The sequence below is a fragment of the Lonchura striata genome, chromosome 1 (genome assembly GCF_050655825.1).
Source record: "Lonchura striata isolate lonStrDom1 chromosome 1, ASM5065582v1, whole genome shotgun sequence".
Lineage (NCBI taxonomy): Eukaryota > Metazoa > Chordata > Aves > Passeriformes > Estrildidae > Lonchura > Lonchura striata.
In genome coordinates, this window is record NC_140703.1 from 76,241,559 (window position 1) to 76,268,585 (window position 27,027).

Genomic DNA, 27,027 nt, shown 5'->3' on the forward strand with positions numbered 1-27,027 from the left:
GATGTCACAAAGGCACACCAGAGGAACAGGCCAGAAGGGGGCAAGATTAAAACTGACAGGAGAACAATTATGGACATTGACAATGGACTGTTGCAAATGGAGAACCCTAGAAAATAGTATATTTATAGAGAACAAATATAAGGAATTTGTAGGAAACTAAACACAATGAATTTAATTGAAGATTAAATAATTTTTTTTTATATTATACTTCTTTACAGCAAAAATCCCCTGATCTTTTTATGACAATGCATTGGCCACTTCTATTAGCTTTTACAAGGCAACTTTAAGTTATATTAGAAGGCATTGATCTGAATTACTATTTTATCATTGTCTTCTGTCTTTATCCATGGTAAATAATATGTAATACTGAAGAGTATTTTATTTTGGATAACATGTTACTGTAAACAGAGAGCAAGGTAATAAAACAACAATTAGAGAGAAAAATAAAAGACACACTAAATCACCTAATATACTGCACTACAATTGTACCACTGATGCCTAAAAGGTCTGATTTTTTTCAGAGCACTAATAAAAGTCCTGAACCAATGAGTTTCTGTGACTGCCTTAGAAATTTAGCCCAGAGATTGATTTCTCTCTATCAGGAAATTTTGTACTCTTCATTCTAATTTTTTCTGCCCTTTGTTTCATTGTTTTATTCCATAGTAACCTTCTTTTATCACCCTAAATAGTTCCACTTTCTTCCTTGAATTTTGTTCTGAATATGTTGCTCTTTTCTCAAAGTTAATTCCTCAGAAGTCATTGTTTCTACTCCACTGATAGTAATTATTTTCTTGTATTCTGAACTCTAAATTGTCAGTATCATTCTGGAATGAGGTGGCAAATAGAAAAATTCAGCTGGAGGAAATAATTTCAGTTCTATGTTAGAAATTCAGTTCTTTGTTACAAGAGCCACCAGGGGCTAGAACATCTCTTGTGTGGAGAAAGGCTGAGAGAGCTGGGTTTGATTGAGAAAGGGGTTGACCTCCAGAGATCCCTTCCAGCCTCAGTCATTTTGTGATTCTGTGATTCTATAATGCCTTTATAAAAGATGAAAAAGCATTATGTCTTTTTTCTGATACAAACCTTTAAGTACAGACCTTGAAGATTATTTTTCATGTTTTGTCATTCTAAATTTTTATTCATATTTTCATACTGAATATCAGTGGTTTAGAATTAATTATGTCACATAATTAATAATTATGTCCTAATGTCTTCTTTTCTAGAAAAATATCATGTTGCTTTAATTTCTGATCTTTCGCTTTTCTTTAATTGTATTGCTTTTTCATTGACATTTTTAATGTGTCTTTAATTATCATCCACAAACTTGTATGAGCGTATTCTATTTCACATTTTAAAACTGAACTGCATTTCTCAGCAGTGAATCAGGGTGATTGTAAAATGTTTCCCCAAGAACTACCAGCTGAGACTAAAGAAAGGGGAGAAAACAATGAATTCCATGTCATCTTCTGCATACTCCTGATCTTTGGTTGTCCCAGGACTGGGACAATATACACACAAAGGAGTGTTCAAATATTCTTTAGCAGCTCCACGAAATATTATCTCAATTGGAGACCCACAGCATGAGAGAAGAACCTGCTTCTTAGCAGACAGATTTGCTACCTTCTTACTCTGTAATATGTTTAGTTGACAGATTTGTCAGTTCTTCATCTTTGTCTATCCATTTTCTTGAAATTAAAATAGGGAAAATATCACACATGCAGTTTACTGTGTATATATTTGAAAAAACCATAATTACTTGGCATACAATGTCTTGTAATGATGCGTTCATTATTATTTGTGATATGGAACTAGCTTTTTAAATTTTTAATTTTTATTTCTGTACTAATCTTCCCCACTAGCATATTGTTTAAAATTTTAAAAGTCTGCAGCTTGATATTACTTTTCATTTCCAATCTAAATTGGCCTCTGTTGTCTTTTTATATCTCTTCAGACTTCTCTGGGTTACATTTCAGCTTTTTCTATAATCAAAGCTGAAGTCTCCTGGAAAATATTGCAATGCATTCTATTAAAAACTAGCAACAATTAAAACATTAGCATTTGGAGACTCCTGCTTTGTTAAAAGCATTTGGCTAAATATGATTCCTTTGCCTTCTATGCTTTCACTTGTTCTTTCTCATATGCACTTGTCTGCTCTTTTTCCAGCTTGCAGAAATAAACATTTTACCAACAGGATTGGGGTTGCTTTTAAGTTCTTCGGCAGTTGCACCATGGAGTTATTGGCTACTCAAAAATTAAGACACAGGTCCTTGCAGATTCTTTCTGCACCTTAGTTTTTGTACAAGATAATTTGAACATATTTTCCAGAGGATAACCATCAGATGTTAAAAAAAAAACATTCCTTTTTTTTCAGACTACTCTGTAATTCGCCTGAAATATGCCATGATATATTGACCCTATGTTCTTGTCTTCTTCCTGGACATTATTTTACCCTTTCCTCTCTAGACGGCTGTAAAAGACATCAATTTAGCTTTCAATAATATATTTTGATTCAGCCTATTTTTACTGCTACCTGTTTTTCTAACTCGCTCTTCCTTTTCTGTTTCATCTCTAATAATACTATTTTTGGATGGCTTCCCATAATATTGCCTTTTTCAGAAGTATTAAAAGCCACTCACATAAACAAAGATATAGTAAAGATAAAGACCTTTTAAGGCATGGATAAAACTTAGTAGAGGGCATTTTATTTATTTAAAAACCTCTTTTAAAGTAAAAATACAATATTCATTATGTGAAAATGTTTTGAGAACTGACTGCTATCTCCACAACAGCCACCCGTGCAAAATCTTCATCAATGGGTGGTTTCCCTGGGTTCCAGAGCAGTGAATACATTTTCACTGTTTTCAAAGAAGTAAACACAGTAACAATAAACTTTCTGATAGCAAAATATTGATAAGAAAAGAGCAAAAGAACAGAAAAGTCCAACTGAATGAATTTGAAAAAAATTTCACTCTTCAAATACAATTAATTCTAGAAGAATTCTACAAAGCAATAATATTTAATGACAAGTAATGCCAGATAATGGAGTACATATTCTAGAAATACATAAATTAGCAATGTAATATAACTATTAGATCAATGCCATACCAACATGATTAAATGTCATACTTATTTTAAAGCAAGGAGAAGGAGCACTGATTTTATAATTATATACATCACTGATAAAATAGAAAAAGTCTTCTGGAGTTGACATTTATGGATAAATGTCAGTCATTCTCTCTAACTCACTAACTGAGAATTGGTAAGAAATTTCCTTGTATTGTTCTAATGCATCTATGACCAGAAAACGAATACTAACATTTTTGCTCAGAAGTGGAAAAGGTAATAGTGAATATACCAAACCAAAAGGGAAGCACAAACATTCACTTGGATTATAATAATGAACAGAAGCCCTGGTGTTTTTTTGTATCTGCAAATGAGTCATCATTTTTGTGCACGTATATGGTAAAGGGGAGTTTAATGGTTCCATGCTTCTTTTGGGAGAACAGTGAGATGTCTCTATGGATACTCTGAATCAGCTGTTCTTCTATTGAATATTATGAGAAAGCATAAAAGTTTAGCCTGAGGAATTATCAAGAGGACAAGGCAGACAACCTACAAAGTAATCTCCTGACAGTTCTTCACATTGAAGAGTATGAAATTGGACCATGTAGTTCTGAGTCATAGAATCACAGAATCACAGAATATCCTGAGTTGGAAGGGACCCTCAAGAGTCATCAAAGTCCAGATCCTGGCCCTGAACAGCAACATCCCCAAGAATCACACCAAATGTTGTGAGTTTTGTTCAAATTATTTTTGAGCTCTGTCATATGTGGTGCTGCAACCACTACCCTGGGGAGCCTGTTCCAGTGCCCAACCACCCTCTGGTTAAAGAACTTCCTTCTAATATCTAATCTAAACATCCCCTGACACAGCTTCAGGTCATTCCCTCAGTCCCGTCACCAGTCACCACAGAGAAAAGATCAGTACCTACGCCTCTTCATCCTCTCATGAGGAAGTTGTAACTGAAATGATGACTCCACTCAGTCTCCTCTTTTCCAGGCTGAACAAACCAAGTACCTCAGCCTCTCGTCAAACAGCTTTTCCTCAAGGCCCTTCACCATGTTTTCTGCCCTCCTTTAGATGCTGTCTAATAGCTTCATGTCTCTCTTATGTTGTTACACCCAAACCTGCCCCCAGCGCTCAAGGTGAGGCTGCCCCACTGCAGAGCAGAGCAGGACAATCCCCTCCCTTGCCCAGCTGGCCATGCTGTGCCTGGTGCCCCCCAGGACAGGGCTGGCCCTCCTGGCTGCCAGGGCACTGTTAACTCACATTCAGCTTTCCACTGACTAGGACTCCCAGGTCCTTTTCAGCAGCACTTCTTTCCAGCATCTCATTCCCCAGTCTGTGTATCCAGGGTTGCTCCATCTCAGGGGCAGAATCTGGCATTTTCCCTTGTTGAACTTCATATGGCTGGTGATTTCCCTGTCCTCTAATTTGCCTAGGTCTGTCTGCAGGATGGTGCAAATACTTACTGAGAGAGAGGATTTGATCATGTTTTGCCTATGCTGAGCTTGGACTTTTGGGTGGAGGGAATTAAAAATACACAGTGTTTCAGTCTCCTTTATTCTACTTGTCCAATGACAAGTTTTCCATCTTTTCTGTATATTCACTTCCCAGTGTTTCCAACTGAAACACAATATGCTCTACATGTTCTATACTTGAAGGCTCATATTGCTTCTAATATTAGTTTAAGCTCTAAATTTCTTTTTCATTTGCATATTCCACTGCAATTTTTACTTTGTTTACTGCATTTTTTTAACCTAGCCTGAATGGTTTACATACTGGTTCCCATTCTTGCCACCTTCCATTTCTCTTGCTTTCACCATCTATCAAACATGTCAACTCTTGTTCTATGCAAAACAAAATAAAATAAAGATTGTGTTATGTGTCCAGGAAACATATTGAGATGTTTTTTCTTTAAGTAATTTTGCACAGAACTTTGGTGTTTTTCCAAACTTAAGAAAACTCCATATTTCTAAACGAACTCAGCATATGATCATGTGGAATTTCTTATATATTACCTGTAAAGATGGAGTTATTTGTCTGCAGCCATGATTATGGAAGATGGAGAACACATTTATTCCTGTTCTTTATTGCCATAACATAATAAGCAGCTGTAAGACGTGCAAGTCAGACAACAATTCTGGACATATCTGTTTGACGTGTGGAAAAAATGGAAATTGGCAGTCAGAGGAAGTAACTAGCAGTTTTAGTGCAAAAGTGGCATTTTAAGAAGAATATCATGGAAGAACAAAAAAACACATTCATAACTCACTTCACAGTCAGCTGCATACAAAGCTGAACTATCATCCTTGTTTGTGGCCCATTCAGCATTGAATGAAGAGGTAGCAGAGCAGATACCTGCTCGGAGGAATCCCACAGGATAGGGCTCTAGAAGAGAAGGAAGTCCAAGAAATCTGGTCGATATTTAAGCACCACTTCCTCCAAGTTCAAGACCAGTGTATCCCACGATTATGAAACCAGACAAAGGGGGTGGGATGAGCATGGACCTCTAGTAAATATCAAGCAGAAGAAAAAAATTTATGGGATGTGGAAAAAGGGACAGGCCCACATGGGAGTACTATAGGAACATCATCAAGGTATGCAGAAATGCAATGGACAAGGCTAAGACCCACTTGCAATTGACTCTGACAAAGGATATCAAGGTCAACAAGAAAGGTTTTATGCTTACATCATCACTAAAAGAAAGATTAGGGAAAATGTGGGGCCACTGCTGAAGCACATAGGTTTCCAGGACAGAGGAGGAGGACACAGAGAAGGCTGCTGAGCTCAGCCCTCAGGACTCCCAGATCTCAGAGGTAAGAGAAGAAGGATGGAAAAGGGAAGATTGCCCCTTGGCCACAGGGGGTTGTGTTACAGGTTAGCTGGGCAGACTAAACATCCATAAATCCATGGGCCTTGATGGGATATACCCAAGGCTACTGAAGGAGCTGGGGCTGACCTATTAGAGAACAGCTCTATAGAGAAAATCCTGGAAGCCTTGGTGAATGACAAGTTGGCAACTAGCCAGCAGTACGGCCTTGCAGCCCGGAGGGCCTGGGGTAAATTAGGAAGAGTGTGGCTGGCAGGTCCAGGGAGATGATCCTGCCACTATATTCAGCTCAATCCTACTGAGGCCACATCTGGAGTGCTGTGTCCAGTGCTGGGATCCTCAGTACAAGAGAGAAAAGGAACTACTAGAGAGGGTCCATTGGAGACCACAAAGATGATGAGAGGTCTGGAGCATCTCTTATGAGGTGAGACTGAGGGAGCTGGGCTGGTTTATTCTAAAGAGAAGACAGAGAGGATCTCAGCAATGCACATAAATAAAGGTATGTTCCAAGAATATCATGCCAGACTCTTTTCAGTTGTGCCCAGAGACAGGATGAGGAGCAATGGCCATGAACTAAAACAGAGAAAGTTTCACCTCAACAAGAGGAAGAACTTTACATTGAGGATGGCAATGCATTGAAACAGGATGCCCAGGGAGGTAATAGAGTCCTCTGGACATTCAAAGCTCACTTGAACACATTCCTATGTCCCCTGCTGTAGGAGACCCTGTCTTGGCAGAGGGGGTTTGAGTGAGTGAGCTCCAGAAGTGCCTTCCAACCCTAACAATTCTGTGCTCATGTGATTCAGTTAGTATCCTAATTCAGAAGTTGAAGCATTAGTTTTACCTTTTGTCTGGACCATGTGCTCAATCCCTTGTGAAACCAGGAATACCTTAGAATTTGGTTATGGTGTTTTGTTTAATAAAGATGAAATTAAGAATATGCTTAAAAGATATGAGTTAACTGAGGTCCAAGATTGAAATCAAAAATTTGCATAGTGTTTGAAGATTTTCACTATTAAAAATGGTAGACATTACTCTGATAATGGTAGACTGTGTGCGTGCCTCAATTGTCAGTATGTATAAGTCAAAAATAAAAAATATTATCTGAATTCTCTGAAGTGAAAAATTGCCAAAGCAGAAGAGATTGGGCAAGGAAAAATAAAAAAAAAAAAATAATGAAATACAGGTAAAGGGAGGCTGTAAAAGGGAACTGCAAAAACAAGGCTGCCACTACATAAACCAGTGGAGACTGACTTTGAAATCTAGGACACAACCTTATATAGGGAAAATATAGAATAAAAATATATTTTTTCATAGAACTATTTTTTCTTTCCTTTTTTTTCTTTTTTTCTTGTTTATTGACTACAAAATTTCATATTCCTCTCTTTGAGTGGGAAGTTGGGCTTACTCTCTGACATGACAATAAAAAAAAAAAGAAAATATTTTATAACTTTCCATCTGAAAATATGGGTGGTCTTCTGTAAGTTTGAACAACATGCAAAAGCTGGGTTCCCAAGTTTAAGTTCCCTACATTTGGAAAAACATTGAAGTATTGTTCCTGAAATATCATGTGATATTGTTGAGTTTAAACTTGAGACCCTGATTAAGTATAATTCCCAGTTTTTCATGTACAAGTGAGTATGATGTTCCAAAAAGCACTAATAATTCTCTTAAGATTTTTCAAACATTACTGTTGTAAACAAGAACTGGGAAATAAAGAGGAGGAAAAAAGCTTTATTTAAAAACAATGACAAAAATAACAACAACCAAAAATAGAAAAAAAATCCCTTGACATAATGATTTTCCTTTCTCCTCCTATAGGTTTGATTTCTGAAAATACTCCAACAAAATTGCTCTAGTAAAATTACTGAGAAACAATGAATTTTTGTGGGAAGATTTCTTGCAAGAATTCCATTTTAAATCATTATGAGCACTGTGTCATATATGTTGGAAAATATTTATCTTCTCAGTCATAACTGTGAAACAAAAACTAAGCTTTGAATCATCACAATCAATGGCAAAGAGGTAAAACAAAGCGGGTAATCAGTCCCCAAAGTTACTCTGCGGCTTTAGATATGTTACATAAGGAGAAAGAACCTGGAAAAAAAATTTGAATTTATTGCTTCTTGTGAATTCTTAGTACAAATTAATCAGCTCTAAACCTGTAGCAGTCTGAACTGCTACAAAGTCCAGCATAAAGAAGCTGAAAGGGCCTTTGCATGGTATCCACAGATGTTTAATTCAGCTGCGCAGTGAGATGTTCAGAGTTCCCCCAGCACAAATAGGAACAGACATAGGAAAAGGAAAAGGAGTAAATGGGGTCTAACAGCTTTTTGAGGGAAGCTTCTTGTGTCTCCCTAAACGAAGGAAATGCCCCCCAGGCTCCTCACATAAACCTTTCTCCAAATACAGAGTACATTTTTTTCTCTTAGTTTTGCTTAGGTTTTATTTGGTTTGGTTTGTTTTTTTCCTAGTCAGTTAGTTAACAAATATATCAGGTACTATGTTGAATGTTTCAGCTAATTAGAAATGCCTGTCAATACAACCTAAAATAAGAAAATGCGCACTGTAGGGCAAAGGTGCCTGGTTTTACTGCCCTTCCAACTGTATGTTTTATATATTTGCAAAAGCAGCTTACAACTGAAGCAGTATAGAACTCGTGATAATAAAAACTTTAGGGCTTACAAAATGTCGTAAAAAGCTCATGGACTATTCCTAGAAATGTCATGAATTATTTATGAAGCAACTTTCAGAACTAGGTTTTCTGTTCTGCTTCCATTTATATGTCTCAGGGTCATCAATTTCAGTTTATTTTAACATATGAAAGATAATCTTTCACTTTTTCACTAGAAAGTAATAAACTTTGGGCATAATTTCAAATAAAAAGAAGCCAGTCATTTATGATATATATGTAAGACATGGTTATTAATTTAAAAATAGACATTTAAAAAGAAGAAACTTTTAAGTGTCCACAGCTTCAAGACAGCTTTAAATTTGTGAGAGCTCAAATTATTCATTCCTGTTTCATCTGAAAATTAAAGTTGAATAAATAATTTGCAGCTAATGTTTTTTCCTAGCAAAATCATCCTCTCATTTTATTTGAAAACTCAGTAACAATTTTTAGATCCAGCAGTGGTTTGATCTTAGTGGGATTCAAGTGTCCTCCAAGCTGCTCTATCAGTCCCCCTCCTCAGCAGGACAAAAGAGAAAAAAATCCTTGAGACAAAGGCAGCTTAACAAAGAAAAGTAAAAGCAGTGCTGAGAAGCAAAGGAGAAAGAGACTCATTCTGTGTTTCCCCAGTCACTTCCTGGGAAACAGGGCCTCAACATGCATAGCAGTTGCTCCAGAAGGCAAATACCTGAATGACAAATGCCTTACTAAAAAATGACCACTCCACTCCTTCTTTCTCTTAATGTTTCATGCTGGGCACGCTCTTGTCTGGTAAAGAGCACCTCTGCTCAGCTTGGGTCAGCTGTTCCAGCTGTGCTCCCTCCCAGCCTTGCTCACCCTCAGCCTACAGGCCATTGGAGGGCAAGTTACAAGAGGCGGCACTGATGTTGTTATGTGCAACACTGCTCAGCAGTCGCCAAAACACTGGAGTGTTACCAGCATTGTTCTAGTTACAAACACAAAGGACAGCAATGTAAGTGCTGCTACAAGGAAAGTTAACTCCTTCCCAAACAGGCTCAATACAGTTGCCTGGTAAGAGAAATAAAAGGTTGTGTGTTAGCAACTTTCACCATATCAGCACATGAATAAAAAGGGCAGAGTTTTTGTGGACCAAAATGCCACTACCTCACATGCTGTTAGAGAGATCAACCACATTCCACCCTCACAGAAATACTTCAAAAATATTTATTAGTCTCTAGAAGAACTTTGGCACCAACAAGTGCAGAGTCATCTCCATCAGACACGGGCCGAGGAGTAAAAACTGATCTAGAAGGTGAGCTCATCACTGAAATGTTAGCATCTTCATGTATGAGGCAATTTTAAAGTTGTTTCTTTGAACTGTCTAAGGGAAGTTAATGAAGGAATGGAGGACAAGGGAAGCCTGAACTAGAGGAGAGATTCTCTCAGTTTGTGAGCTGAAAGGGCAAAATGGTCAGTTTTGTAGTGGGATGGGTAGGAGGGTTTCTATTTGCATTTTAGTACAGACTGTGTATCTCAGATCATCTGTCTAGATTCCCCTTTATAGAACACGGGGAGCAATTAAAACTTCTACAGTACAATCTCATTTTAGGGGTCAGCTAAATTTGATCAGATGAAGTATGCAACAGATGCACCTATTTCTCTCAGTTGAACAGAAATGGAGCTAAGGGCAGACATCTCAACAGTACATATTTAAAGCCAAGTAAGATGAATCTTGCCCGGGGTTTTTGCCTTCAGAATACTCACAAACTCATAAGCTGTCTTTTGACATAGGATGAAAATTCTCGACTAATAATCACCAGCAATTGTGGAAATTGTAGCATATGGTAATGAATCATCAGTTGTTGACTACTGTTGAGTAACTGCACATGTAAACAACATACTCTTTATCACTTCTGGAAAGACCAATTCTTAATAGCTATTCAAATAATAAAATTTTTCACTAATAAAACAATGAAGATAAATAACTGAATAATGTCAATTTTATGGGGTAAAACTCCTGGTATGAGTTGGCTAAGCTAATACCACTAACCAAAATATTTTTTGAGACTCAGATAATTTACACATATCTGTCACAACATGAAAATATCAGATTATACAGCACTGAACAGAATGTAGAAAGAAGATTAATTTTTTAGCTGAAAAACTGAATTCTCTGCCTCAGTGCTGCAGTTAGCTAGGTATTCTAGCTATTCAATGCTACCTCTAGCTAGGTATTCTAAAGCCATTATCAGAAATGGAAGGGCAGGGAGAGGAGGGAGGGAGGTGGGGAAGGAGAAGCAGACAGAAGTTAAAAACCTATTGCTTAGCCTAATACAGTCACCTTTCCTGCTCAGCACAGGATAGAATTTATCTAAGTAAATACGTATTCTTTAACAAGAAAAGCAAACTAGACCTGGTGTAAATCAAAGACTATTACAGGCTGAAGGGGATCTGCTCCTTGCAGTGGGGCTTCTCTCTAGCCTGTCTTCCCCCAGTTTGTATGTACAACCAGGATTACACTGCCCAAGGTGCAGAATCTGGCATTTTATCTTGCTGGATTTCAGATGGTCATTGAATAATAGAATCACAGTATCATAGAATCATAGAACAGTTTCTGCTGGAAAGGAACTTAAAAGTAATATAATTCCAAGCACCCCACTTTGGGTAGGGATGCCACTCACTAAATTATATCATTGCTCAACTCCCAAATCTCTCTGTAAGGCATCTTTATCCTTGAGGGAATCTATAGCTCCTCCTAATTTCGTATCATCAGCAAACTTCCTTAATATACATTTGACTCCAGCCTCCAGATCATTTACAAAAGAAAAAGAAATAAAAAGTGAATGGAAAGAATGAAAATAAAAAAATTTCTTGATAAATATTATTTTTAAATGCCATGAAAAATGAATGTTTCAGTCTTTCAATTGAAGAAAACAAAAGAATGAAGTTAATTTATAAATTTTATTACAGTTGGTGTTAATGTCATTTAATATAACATTGACTTTACCAAATTTCTTCAGTTATTTCTGTTGTCATTTGACTATACATACATACTATTTCAAATCAAAAGTAAGCCTTTACTATGACTCTTTTTATAATACTGTGAAGGATGTGACAAAGGTTTTGTTTCTAACTGAGGTTACCTTCCTATACTGGAGTCTTTACTTCTGAAATGAGAGAATCAAACACTGCATAGAGTAGGTAAGCCACTTCTCCAGGGAACTCAGTCCAGCATGAGCATTCGGTTCTTAAAAAAAAGAAAAGCTGAAAAAATGGCTTGAACCACACAGTAACACTTCTTTCTTCTACTCTCTTAAATTATTTTTTTCACTTGGAAGCTTTTAGGTAAGCAAAAAACTTTCTAGAAATAGCATCACAGCACACTTAATAACTTACTCATGTACCCACAAGAAGAGTTGACTTCCATAGTGTTAAATGATAATGCCTACTAGAACCACAGCTTGTCAAAGAACATTTCAAATAGCGTTAAACTGCATGTGTAGGCAGTGCCCTTCCAACCTGATGGATAAAAAGAATTGTCTGGTTAAAGAAATTGAATACTGCATGCACATACTACAGTATTCCATGGATCTGCATTAAAGTTGTCGCTGTCGAGGCAGGACGGGAATGAATAGACTTGACTCAGAAAGCTGTGAAAGTAAAACTCCGATTTATTCAAAATACACCGCTCTTTTATACAGAGCTTCGTAAGGACCAAATCCATTGGTTCTGAAGTGAAAACAACCCAAAGCATTGGTGCAAAGTGCTTGACACACAGTGATAGAACTTAACTATAAACAATGTGAAAAACAAGAGAGATAAAGAATTATTTACATTCTTTCCCAGCTCTTTCCCAGGCCTCTGCCTGGATAGAAACTCTCAGTTTCTTTCTTTGACTGAATCTGAGACCCACATAAAGTATTGATCCAACTCCTCTATAAATAATAGGTAGGAATATATCCAAAATTTAATATGGAGATACAAACACCATAATAATAAAAAAGTTATATTTTGGTTTTATATCTCCATTCAGAGCAAACTGTTTTTATCCTTCCACATTGATGAATTAGTAGAGCATAGTACAAGTACCACTAGAAAAATTCTAGAAGTTGATCTATTTGATTTTTTAAAAAAGTATTAATTCCCTTTCGGAGTATGGAATCCTTAATAACAGGTGATAAGTCTACACCATTTTGAAGTTCATATAATCGAAGGTCTGTAAACTATACTTTGCTCTAATGCTCTATTTGATGTCCACTGCAACTACAGAGTCTGAAATCCATAAACTGCACAAGTTTGCTCTGTAATGCTGCAATACCCTGTAATTACTTCAGACAGTTTCATCAATGACTGCAAATCAGTTCTTCACAATACTTCTTTTTTTAAATCCTGGCAGGCACATGGAAGTTTGTTTTCAATATAGCAGTTTAGTCTGTAGACAGTTTCCAAAAATCTGCATATTCAATCACTATTTCTTTACTCTTTGATATACTGCCAAAATATCTCTAAGACATCACTATAGAATTCTAATGACACTGTCAACCTGTTGCATATAACTGACAGTTTTAACCTTTATGTTTTGAGAAACATTCAATAGTTTTTCCCATAACACTTCCCCAAAATAACTGGTTTTGTATTTATGGATGATGGGCTTCAACCAGCCTCCTGCATGCCAGGTTATTCAAAGCTGCAATATAACACACAGTTAAATAGAGAATTATATGACAGAAATTTCACCATCTGGCATAGGAGCATGATTTTTTTTAGATGGTCTAAAATTATTTTTCAACAAAGATTTCATTAGATATTTTTTATAGAGCCATGACACTCTTCATTATATGGAAGTGTGTAAAAATAACACTAAAGTTCAAGTCACACACGCTTTAGGCACATCTATATAGGGTGTGTATAAAGACATATTGTGATGATTCCAAAACACTTAATCTTTGTGGAAACTTAGTCCTGTAAATACTATAGCTACATTTAAATAACAACGAGCTAAAATCTCTAAGTTCAATTTACAGGGAAAGCTTACAAGGGTACAGCAGAACTTCATATTCACAATAATGATTAATATGTAGACTTCAGATAGGAGGCAATCCAGACATTCTTGTACAATGTCTTTAATATATGCCAGCTCTTCACTAACTCAGGAATTTTTCTACTGGACTTCACTCTCTGTATTTGTCTTCTGATATAATTTTTAGTTGGTAAGAGAAATTAAAAAGATAATATGGTTTTAAATTTTTGTTAAGGTAGGGTACTTGGGTCACATAAATAAAGTTATCCCTTGAATTTCAACAGAGCTGTATGAATTCAGTTCTGATAAATTGCTGGAAATATTTTTTCATGTGGTTTTAGTGACAGACTGTTATAGAAGAAAAACAGTGATAGCAAAGAACACAGGGACAGTTTTCAAAAAAAAAAAAAAAAAAAAGCAAATTCACAGAGAGATGCCTGCTAGCATTGGTCAAGATAAAACTTGAAACTCTCAAGGGGTCTAGTGAAAACCTCAGTCAGTGAATATTCATGTCCTCTTATAGGTAACTTTTCCTTAAATCTGGCTGACAGTTCTTAAAAACTATGAAAAACAATTTTAAAAATTATTTTTTAAAAAATAATACCTTGATCTATTATCTTAACTTATGAGAACCTGTTTTAAGCTCTACAATAATGAAAGCCAACAGATCAGTCACATTACCCTGCTGCTCCATTGTTTTGACACTGCCAGACTGGTAGTTCTTCTTTCACTGACTTTGCAACAGTGACTTCTAACTGAGAAACCAGGGGAGGCTAAAGCAAAACAATAAAATTGGAACCATATAATGGGGAAGGGAAGGCAAGCTTCAGGCAAAAAGGCTTGAGTGGACAGTTGCTTTTGTTCCAGGAACCTGGTGTTCTGATGAGCCACTGGTGCTTGAACAGCTCATGACTGACTGTGCACAGGAGGAGCCAAGTCATTTGAGCTATGAGTTGGCCACCTAAGAAGGAAATCTGAGCACAGATATGCTCGACTGCTCAACTGCAGTGCAGGGACTCCTTCAGCTCCCCAAATCCATACACTGCAAACAAATGGTACCGAAAGCAAACAAATGTGATGGATTCTTATTGCCACCTCTAACCTTGTCAGCTTCAGCTGGCAGATGGATTAATCCAATCAGTGTATTTTACTGGAGCCTAACACTGTGGGGGCAAGAGCATTGTAACTGAATGTCTAAAATCAATCCTTACTGGAACTGTTGAGATACCAGGACAATAACCTACACTAGCATTTCTGTGTCAAATTATTTGATAAGTGAGTAGTCAGGAAAACTGAAAGCAAGAATATCTTAATTTTATCCCTTTTCTGCCACCATGCATATATTATTTCTGCTAAAAAAATCTATAGAGTACTTTCTGGTTGTCTACAGAAAGCTTAAGGTATTTTTATGTACCATTAAATAATCTAACAACCTATTTCCACATGTGATGGGGAGGTCAGATGGCTCAGTTAAAACTCATATCATTACCTACTTCAATTTTTCCATGTACTTGGACTGAATTTGTTATTCTATTGCCTTTTTTCACATCAGGATTTGATGTGCTTAATTGTATGAATGCAACCAGCTAAATACTGCTTATTTTTTGAAAGGACATTAATAGTATTTGCTTAACCAAAGAAACTACAGTTAGAAATCATAGACTGTGTTTTAAACACAGGGTAAGATTTCAGCTACACCATTTTAATGTCGACTAGTTGTTTTTGTATAATCTGGAACCTTTAAAAAGAAAGTTCTCAATGCCCATAGTGAGGTAACTAACATGAGTAAGAGAGTCAGCAATTGGTCCTCAATCCAAAATTATATTTCAAACTGTACATTTTTGCTAATGGACCTGTCAAGATCCATGTGATGCATAAGAAGAGAAGATACTGTGTATAAATCTAAATTCCTTCTTCCAGCAAAAGGTCTTATGAACCTAATGAAAATATCTGAGGGGAAAATGCAGTGAAAGGTCATTTTAGCTAGAATATTATGGACTGATAAATATAAATCACAAAGCTATTATTCACAGTATGTCTACTTTCTACCAATAGAACTAATCTCATTTGGGTAGGAGGGTGGGGCTGGAAAGGGGTAAAGCAATGAAGTAAAACCTTCATTTTTGTGAACAAGTCACAGTCTGTCCAGAGCTTGTTTTCCTTTGCTGAAGCATGGCTTTGCCTAGTAACTACTGTTACTAGACTGTTTCTTTCCTCACTTTCAAATATTTTATCCAGCTCAGCACAAGCTTTAAGGCCCCAGAGGGACCTAAAACTTCTAAGAGCTTTTGCAAAAATAAATGCCTCAAACCAAAGAGCACCTCAACAAGTAAGTTATTTGAAGTTGGTTTCTCTCAAAGAGAATTTCAGCTCTTAAGGTGAGCCAACATTTTAGAAATATCTTCTATATCCATCATCAAACTCAATTTAATAAATTCTCTAACATCTCTGTAAAGCCAGGACAAATTAACTCTTGTTTCTATTCGGAGAGACTTTCAAATATTTTTCTTGACATTTCTTTCATCTTTTTTTCATTTTGCAGAACTATGATTTTTTTTCTGCTTACTTATATATCTAGAATGGACACAATTGTTTTCATTGCATATGTTTCAGAATCACTTCATTATAAGTGTCTTTTTTGTTTTTACTCAGCCTCATTGAAAATGTCAGAATTTATCTGAGATATTAGTCAACTAATGCTTCAAAAGCATAAAAGGGAAAACTAGTTATTTTTTGTTGATGATTTTTCTTCCTCCTGAGGAAGAAATTAAGTTGAAATATTTAGGGAGGAAATTTGTTCTGTCTTTTTTCTTTTTTTTTTTTTTTTTTTTGTGATATAAGATTACAGAGAAATATTATTGAAAATAAGAGATGTATTCTCCCTGAAATACAAGCACAGGATAATCTGAACAACAAGAAGGTATTGAAGAACAATTCTTTTCCACAGAGGAGGGCAAAGAGAGAAAGGTACTGCATACTTTAACAGATCCATGCAAGAAAACCCCTCATCCGTTCCTTTGTGAAGAAGCCTTCACCTTCAGTGTATAGACAGGCAATCAGATGTAATTCAGGAAGTGGAAAGCTTATTTTTCTGTGGCAAAGTGACTCTGTCATACAAAAATAATGGTTTCATTTCTCTAGAGTAAAAGAGGAGTCAGTCTTGCTCAGATAATAATGAAATGCTTTTTTAAAATCACTCTGTTTTCTTTGGCAAAGGCAATTAACATTTTCCAAAATTGGAATGCTTCATCATAGGTCAAAGAAGGTCCACACATATAAGACAACATATTTGCAAAGATTGGACTAATCTCATCCACCTGGTTAAAAAAAAATTGAAATTAATGTCTTCATATATATTAAATTAATATGTATAATGAATAGGGTTTCATTTTTATAATTGTTTTGTGAGAAGCTGAAGGAAAAATTATATATTTTGAATAAAAGAAGAAAAACCTATAAGCTTATATTGTTCTTCATCGAAGTAGAATAACCTACCCTTCAATCACATTTATAGGTTTTTAAAAAGTGTCCTGGATAATTCCAAGGGAAACCATGTTTTGTACTATATCAATAGTACAAGAAAATCCAGAAAAGTAAAGCAAGTGAGCCCCCTTGTGTCCTGATTCTCATCTAATAAAATTGCGATTCAGAGGTTTTAATAGAATACCTTGTAAATAATTACATTTTCTATAAGCAAGTATGATAGTTAGTACACAATCCTAAATACTCATAAAATCAATATATAGATTTTTGTCATAAGTTAGCATATCTTGGGTTTACTCATTGATTAAATAGAAATATATGGTTCTCGTCAGTCTCTAAAATTGAGAGTGCTGTCTCAGATAATTCATGGTCTAAAATGTCTCATTGATTTTTTTTAACTGAAAATGAAACCTATCATTCTACTTGCAGAATATTTTGATGACAAATACAGTCCTTTCTAAGTGGATTTTTAAACTATGTTGAGTCTGTAAGCTAAAATATTGCTTGTTAAAAATTTCCAAATATTATTTTCTGACTTTTGTAGGAGAAATTGTGTGTGAAATTTTTCTGATACCATAATAGATACGGTCATTGAAGAAAAATTCACAAAATACTTATTTACTAAAGAAATAATGATTAAAAAAATCTGACAACCAGTATGGCAAAGCAGACTGTCTAACAAAACTTCTCAATTTTTTAGATCTGGGATTGGTTTGGGGGTTCTTTTCTGGTTTCTTTTTAACGTAACTGAAGAGCATTTGCTGTAGAGAAGCAGATAATCCATAGGCACTCAGACAACCTCAGGCAGAGTGAAAGATTTCTGGAAGAGAATGAAGGGAAAGAGAGAGGGAAAAGATTTAAAAAGGACTGTAAGGCTCTCAAGATTAATTCATAAGCAATAAGGAAAGGGAATTAATGACTTCACAAGATGAGGAAGTAGCTTATACATAAAGGCGCAACTATCACCCTATCTCATTTAGGAGAAAAATTATAAAAGCCTGGTGGCACTGAGAGATCAATGACTTAGCAGTGCTAGTTAAAGATACAGCTGCTCTAGATTCCTCAGCAATATGATTTTCTCATGAGGGAATAGGAGCACAAAAGGAATTGTCCACTCTGCTCTTCGCTAAAATGGTTGATCTCCACTTGCCTTTTCTCTATGCTTTTGTTAAAATTAACGCTATACAAACACAAGTCAAGCAAGCCACAGGTGAAAACCAGCTTTTATAAAGCACAGATCTCTTCTCACCAAGGTTCCACTTAAAACATTAACTATCCCCTCTAAACAACTTGAAAATTTGGGATATTTTCAAAAGTAAAACACTTTAATAATTCATAGGGCACTAGTGAAAGAAAAAAAATACCCCAATACTTGGCTCCTAAGGTAATCATGTAAATATTTTTACTATTTTTTCATATTACACAAACATTCTGATGAGAATCTTGGCTGCAAATAGAGCACACATATCTCAAACAGGCAGATCACCTGTTGTATCATGCTATCATCAAATACCAAAAATGCTCCTGTAATCATCTTAAAACTCAGTTGTAAAGGCTTGGAAATGTAAGGCTAGATGAAAACAGAGACTGGCCTTTGGATTAAGCCATAAACTTAAGTTACTACACTGTGAGAATGGGGGACTTTCTTCAAGATTGCATCTAAGAGATTTTTCTTCATTATTAATGCCAACAGCTATGCCAGGGTGAGGTTGCAGCCCCTGTAAGCACCTTGGCTGTGCCCAACCACAGACTTGGTGACACCAGCCCTATTGTGGATCTTCTGCTCTTGCAACTCTCAGAACCTCATTATGGCATCAGCAAAACACCTCTCCTGTGAGCCAGGACCTTATCACTAGTCCAATTAATACTTTAACAGTCTAAGAGTCCACATAATCTAAAGGCTCATTAATCATCTTCTTACATATTTTAAAGATAAAATCCTCAGATTCTACCATTTTTCCCTAGTATTGTGCTTCCCAGTCCAGTACTTCTTGGGAACATTTTATGCTGAATATTTCAGCCTTCCTCAGGAAGATCAGAGCCTCCTGCAATGAGTGGGGCAAATGCAGAGGATATGGTCCCATGACCACTGTACTGTTTGGGTGTCTGAAGGTACATTTCTTTTCCCTCCCTGCCACTTCCTTCTAGACACCCCTTGGGGGAGTGCAGTAAGTGTCCCTTCACCAGAGGCACAAAGGGCAGATTTTCTCTCTGTTTGTTTGCTGGCAAGAGACAATTAGTTTGTTATCCTTAAACTTCAGACTTTTTCATGCATCATATGCATATCTTTGCTCCTAAGAGTCACACCTTGCTTTTTTTTCCTGTAACATTAGTCCTGATTTGTACATGTATGTCTACATTGGATCAGCCCAATAAATTTTCTCCCTAAGTGACCCTTGAGGAATCCTATGAAGAGCAATATCTAGATAAACATATAATGCAGTTCTTACTACTCTGGCAGTCTAAGATTGTTTTCAGCTCCTAAACATCATCCATGGATTGAAGATTGTCTTAGACCTGTTAAATCTTCTTTATAGTGACCAACATTTGATCAGTCCTTGAATAACTTGGCCAAACATCTTGAATCTCGAAAGCTTGAATCTACAATTCCCTTTGGCAGTGTTCCACAGGCTATGGACAGGCATTACCCTTCAATGCTTTTCAAGTTCTTGTCTAGAAAAGGCAAATTACCTTTTATCCACCCTCTTCATAATGATTATTTTTCATTTCTTTGTTACATGCTTCCAAAACTGGGTCAGACTTTAAAATATTTAAGTAGATAGAAACCCTCTAAACATTTAGAAACTGTTGTGCATTTAAGTCATGCCACAGAAATCCCACTTGCTGTAACTTGATATATCTAAACACTTATAAAAACCTATGGAAGATGATGAAAAGCAAAAAACTACCTCACTTCTATTAGCAATACATCTTATTTTAAGCTATTATAATGAAAAGGGCTTGCATTGGGCTGACTGAACTTACAGTGTGACTGAATGGTTGCCAGGATCAGAAAGACAATTCTTCTCAATGAGGATATTGACAGATAATATTTCTGAGTTTCCTTTCACTATGGAGGCATGTTGTTTCCCCATATAATTTATAAATTACATTGATTTAAAACTCAAACATAATTATGACTACTAGGTTATACCATGCTTTGGCCCTCATCCCCTGTCCTACCAATTATAAGCTACCTAGGAATTCTGATGACTGTGGTGCCATTACAAAATATAACTGATTTTGTTATTTCTTTTTTTTTAATTTAGGCTGGACAGATATTTGGATCTACACATTGCCAATGCTGAGCCAAGGCATAAGATCTAATGAAACTTGCTTTTCAAGAGTTTTAATGGTTCTTTAACTAGCATGTAACTCTCCCTGAGGCATCACATGTCTAGAATCTGTCTTTTGTGGTTATATAGTACTTTGTATGCCCTTTTTTATGACTCTAAATTAAGAATGATCCCATATGACAATTCCTTGTTTCCACAAGAAATATAATGTCCTAAATACTACTTTTTAAGTTACACATTACCTGTGTAAATCTCATTAACCTTTCTCACTGGTGATTTTTTTATGTTCTCCACTTTTAAGCCTTTAATACCATGACAAAATACTAATATAATTCCCAGTAACAGACTTTAGTAATTTTCACAGAATTACTTAAATAACTATGCACTCTGGTAGGCTATCTAAACCCAATTATTCTCTGTATCACATATGTAGTTAAGCCAAATTTTTAAAATCTCTTTCTGGGTAACATTACATAGAGACTATCACTGTTTCTTTTCCTTAATTAGTTTTATAATCTTAATTGTACTACATTTTGAAAAAGGAATATATACAACCTGTTAACATGTCAGCCATTAAGAATGTTTATAACCAAGTAAACAGAACAAATCCTATGTTATTTTCTTTTATCAGAAAGTAAATGGACTTTTTAAAAAATAAGTTATTAATTAAGCAGCGATAATATTTTCACTCCCCTCTTTCCTTTTCTCCATAAGGAAAGCAGTGCTTACTGGCCAAGGCCTTTGACCTTTATACACTATGTTCTGTCCTAAATAACAGAAATAACAGAATCTAAAAGAGAAGCTGAAGACATCTGCAGTGGCTGAATGAATTGATGGATATTTAGGTATGCAGAGAACCTGTTAGATCCCTGTGTGCAAAGAATATGAGCAATAGTACAATGCCCAGATGACAGCCACTGACAAGCAGAGTATGCAGGGGTCAATAGTGAGGCCTGTTTTCTCAATGTCTTCATCAGTGAACTGAACAACGATAGCAGTGCAACAGCAGGGAAAGCTTTTAAGGGCACTAAACTGGGTGGAGTGGCTAACAAAATGAATGGCAAAGTGTCAATTCAGAGTGAACTCAGAAAGTAGAGGACTGGATCAGCAGAAACATCAGGAGATTCAAGAACAAGGGAATCACAGAATCATGTATTTTGGAAGGAACCTCTTGAAATTATCCAGTCCAGCACCCCAGCTCGGGCAGAGTCAGATTGCATATGTTTTCTGAGTCTTCTTTCTCCAGGCTGAAAAGTACCAGCTTTCAGGCTCTTCTCATACAAAAGATGCTCCAGTTCCTTACCACAAAGGCTTTAAACTGGACTAACTTCAGTAAGTCTATGTCTTTCTCACACTCAGCAGTTCAGAACTTAACACAGTACTCCAGATGCAGTCTCACCAGTGCTTAGTAGAAAAGGATTGCCTCTCCTGAACTGATGGTAAAACTCTCCTTAATGCAGTCCAGGAAATTTTTTGCCTTCTTTGCTATGAGAAAGGATTTCTGCTGTCCACCAGAACCCTAAAGTTCTCTGTAGGGCTGAAAAGTGCTTTCCAGACACTTGGCACTCAGAGAATCCTGGTGTCTGGAGTTACTCAACCCAGGAAGAGAACTTTGCTTTTCATTTTGCTTCACAAGATTCCTCTCAGTCCATTTGTCCAGCCTAAGCCACCCTGGATAGCAAAACAGTCATCCATCAGCTGTTCCTCTCAGTTTTGCAATATCTGTGAGAACTTGCTGAGGGTTTGCTCTGTCTCAGCATCCTGGTCTTTAATGAAGGTATTGAAATATTCTCCTCGGTATCAACCCCTAGGCTATACCACTTGCCTCCAGCTGGACTTTATGATTCTGGTCAAAACTAAGTGGGTCTCGTTATTTACTCAGTTTTCAATGCACCTCACTGTGTACTTATGTAACTGAATTTTTCTCCTTATATTTGAGGATGTTGTGGGAAACAGTGACAAATGCTTTGCCAGTCAAGATGAACTTCATCCAAAGCTGAATTTGATCTATATTCAAGAGGCCTTTGTTTTTTCTAGAAGACACGTGTTCAGTATTTTTTAGAAGTCTGGTTCTTTTACTCCCTTAAGTTTTTCGAACAAAAGTCAAGGAACTTCCATCAGTTGGTAATTGAGAAACTTTTGAACAAGAAATTCTTTTATCTGCAAAAGTTTATCAAAATTTGAATATTAGTATTATAGAAAAGTATATGCACACCTTAAGTGAAAGATAGACCACTACTGTGATTTGTGAACTTAACAATTCAGGGTGTTTACAATCCCATTTATATTAAAAAAGAGTACAAGTATACTTCTTTCTCTTCCTGTTTATCCAGACATAGGTAACTTTCCAAAGATCCAGCTACTAAATTTCAGCAATGACCATCAAATTCTGTCTCCAGTTAAGAAATATACATGGGATGCGATTCCTGTGTAGACAGAAGCAGCTAACACTGATTCCTACAGACTCTGTATGCAGCGTGTAGTTCACGTCAAATTCACAGTTGCAGGATGTTGTGAACTCTAAAAGTATGTTTGAGTTCAAGTAAGGACAAGTAGACAAATTAATGTAAGAAAAGGGCAAGTAGATAGAGACAGTGGGAAAAATTGAATAGCTTGCTGAGGAAAGCAAGAAACCTCTGACTTCTACAAACTGAAAAGTTGTATGAAGTGCAGGAACAGTCTGTACATCTTCTTTTGGTTACAATATTTCTCTAAAAATCTACTACCATCCCAGTAATATTACTAATAATTTGTATTTTAATTGTAAAATACCTTGTATTTTAATTGCACCAGCATCATGGTTTATTGTTGCTATGCTTAATAAAAAAAAAAAAAAAAAAAAAAAAAAAAAAAAAAAAAAAAAAAAAGAAACAAAGACCAATAAGGAACTTGAATAATATTGGTGAATTCAGTAGGACTACTCAAATACTAAAAGTTAAGTTAAGAATATGCATAAATAATGCATGGGATATGAGCCTTTCTCTTGTTTAAAGCACAAGTATTTATAGGTTAAAATTTTTCTAACACCAAAATTCTACATTGTAAATAGAGGTTCTTCCTTTTATTTTTTTTTTTTTTTTTAACAGGGAAGTACTTAATTTGACTTTAAATGAAATGGCTGTAACTGCAGGTCAGATCAGAAATTATATCAGCTCTGTTGAAAGTAATAGGGGTTTCCAAGGACTAGTTCCACAGATGGCTGAACTCTGAGTGGTTTGTACTGCTGTGTTGTAGGAATTTTGAAAACAATCATTATTTCTTGTTACTGTTCTGTGACAACATTTTACACTGCCTTCAAAATAAAGACTTTGATTGTCAGGAGGTGATTTGATTTCTTTTTCCAATTCATGTCCACATAATATTCCAATAGATTAGTCTCTTTTGAAAAAAAAGCCTCAATTTTATTACTGTGAAGTGCAGGATTATATGCTAATTAAGGTCATATTCTGTTATTTAAAGAGAAAATTAAGAATGGTCAATGTCTTATGTTGTATCAGCCATTAACTGATATCTCAAATCTGCACACATCTACATGGATTGATAAAAGAAGTTAAATAATTAAGCTGCAAGCAATGCAAGGTTGCTGATAATAAGATTTACAAATCAATGGCGAATAAAATTCAAGTGTGAAAAAACAAGGAAAAACAACTTATATACTTTCCTAGCTTACCAGTGAAAGTGTCAGTAAAGGCAATGAATATGTATATTATTTACAGATAAGCCTACTTATGTCATTTCAACTTGTTAAAATGGCAAAGTTTTTAATATTCCTTACTGATGTCAGTACTTATGCAGAAGGAATAATAGCAGTCTATTCAAACTTTAAGTCACAGGATTATTAGTGAGAAATAATTAGGCAGGTTATGCCTTTTTTGTCACAATTAATTCTTTATACTTTGATGTAACTTCATCATCATTAATGATGTAACTTTGATGTAAGTTTTAATCATCATTAATATAATTGCAAATTTTCATTATTCATAAATTATAAAATAATGAAAAGGTTTCATTTCACCACCAATGCAAATTTTTTCACTTCAGTTATCAATCAATTAATGAATTATTCTTGGAGAATTCAAACTTCATAATAGATTTTTCTATACAGAATATTAAAACCAAAGTAGCTTTTGTAGTGCTGTCTTTCTATTATTTGTATGTTGTTAAAAAAATAACAAACTGCAGGAGTATTTTTGTGAAACTAATCAGATTTGTATTTGGAAGTAATTCAGTGCTCTTTTTAATGGTCAGTTTCAACAAAAAAATTAGCTCAGCGTTTATGATAACAAAAGCTTAAGGAGTATGTTTTCTACCAATCAGTATGGTCATCAGAAGAGTATGCTTCATGACTAAGGTTAATAAAAAAGTAATTCTTACAAATATGTCAGTAATAGCTGAGCTTTCTAACTCAATATGAGGAACTCCACGTCTAAATTTACATATGAATAAATATGACATAAACTTATAAATGCAACTTTACTGATCAAGGATAATGTCAAGTCCATTTTACTTTTGAAATCAGGTGTTTACTATAGTTATTCTTTGTCCTAATAGAGGGGGAAATCGAATCCTGGTAGAGCAAATGCTGGTACACAGTCACTTACTTGAACTTATACTATTTACCAGTTTTTAATTCTCTATAATATTTCCAGGTAAAGTAAGCTTTTGGTTGAAAGTGAACGTACTTGAACTCCTGTCTCTTAGATTTAATTTTTATTGTGTTATAGGATGCTGTTTACTACTCTAAAAGTGTAACTTATATGGTTTTCGTTGACCTAGTAGGTCACCTGTGTTTTCCCATAAGAGTCAAAACATGAGAAAGAAATTCAAAGGTATCATGCAATGTAACATTACATGTGATTTTCATTTCATTGATCTCAATGAGAGACACAAACTGCATTTCTTATTATACAGATAATAAATTAAATTTTAAAAAAAGAATTTGAGAAAGGACACTCAATGGAGCAAATTTAAAAACATCTGTTTGTCATGTGAGTTCTTCATCTACTAAGTTAGGAACAGATTTTTCTTCTGTTCTCATTTCACGGTACTTTTGACCTTGAATGTTCATCTAGAGAAGAAGTATAGGCAGTCCTCATACTTGATGATCTTTTCAGCCTGAACAGGGATGGTACAAGCATAACCTTGAATCTTCCTTTTTTCCCCATACTCAGGAGAAAGGAGCAATTTAACCAGACCTTGCACTTCATGCTCACATTGATAGTGGGGAATAAAAGGAATTGATGTATGCACTGTTTTTTTTTCAAAGTGGAGAGCAAATGGTTCCTTTCTCTAAAAGAGTGGTTATTAAATGTTCATGGTCATAAAAAGATTCAAGGTAAATTGTCACAAATAATTTAAGTGCCTAATCTTTCGGGAGGGGTAGTATTTCAAGGAAACCTGCATACTTAGCATTTTTTCTACTGCACCTAATATCTAGTATGTAATTTGGAAAAGAAATTCTCCTTATACACTAAATAAGATACACAGGCAGCAGCATTTAGATTTTGGATTTTGGCTTTGAGATGTAGAAAATGAAGCACCAACTCATCTGTCTTGATGGCATCAACTTTCTCTTTTGGATGGTCAGGTGTGATTTTTTAGCCAAATTTATCTGAATACATTAAAGAATACAAAGTCTACAGCTGCAGTAAGCATTTTTACCAAATCAGTGAATGAAATTGGGTGGGAAAACAAAAAAACCAAAATGACATTTTAAGTTAAGATTTTTCATTTCCAGCTGTATAATCACTCAATGAATTATGTAAATAATTTCCCCTGAAACAGACATACTGGTTTTCAATTTAAATGACATAAAGTGAAACAGATCTAGATTATTCAAAATTCTGCCTTTTTTTTTCTTATTTATTTGCAATAAATTATGTTAGTTTTAAAAAAACACAGTAGTCTGTGCCTCAGCATTTTTCTTTTGCTTTTTAGCATTTCTAGCATTTCTAGTTTCTAGCAGTTAAGTAAGTAAAGCCAAAATTATTTATATTTGTGTGTCTAATGTACTTACTCTGTAACACTAAATTGATCTAGTTCTGGAGGGAAAAAAGGTGCAAATAAATGAAAGCAAACAAAAAAACAAACAAACAAACAAAAAAACCAAAAAAACATTTCTGTTGGGTTATTTCCATAGAATAATTCTATAAAATTCTATGCCTTTTTCTTTAGTTGACTTTATTGAGTTTGTCCCATATGTTACCTTTTCAAAAGAAAATAAAATATTTTCTTCCCAATTTTCTTGGTCTGCTAGGAGAATAACCAAAGGTTTTTTTTTTCAAGTTTAACAATGTAACTTATACAGTCTTGGTGTATAAGGCTTTGATTCTTTGTTTGATTCTTTGTCAGTTATTTTCTGTATTGTTTAATGCCACTAGGAAAAAAGAGGAAACTTTAATCACCCACTGAGATAGATTTCTATCCAGCTGGATGTCTGACCAGAGACATCACCTATCAAAGACAAGGCAAAAAAATTGTCCTGGAACTGTCAAAACTCTTCACATTTACAATCAATCCTTGAGGGAGAAACCTTTTTCTCTCTCTTTTTAAAATGTTTTCCTCTGGTCTTTGTTGTTAATATATGTTCTCTGATCATAGTTGACTTTGAAAACTGATCTGTAAAGAAATTATTTTGATTAGGCTAGAACCATTTTGCTATAACCCAGTTTACACTTTTACCACTGAAGAAATTGCTAGGAGA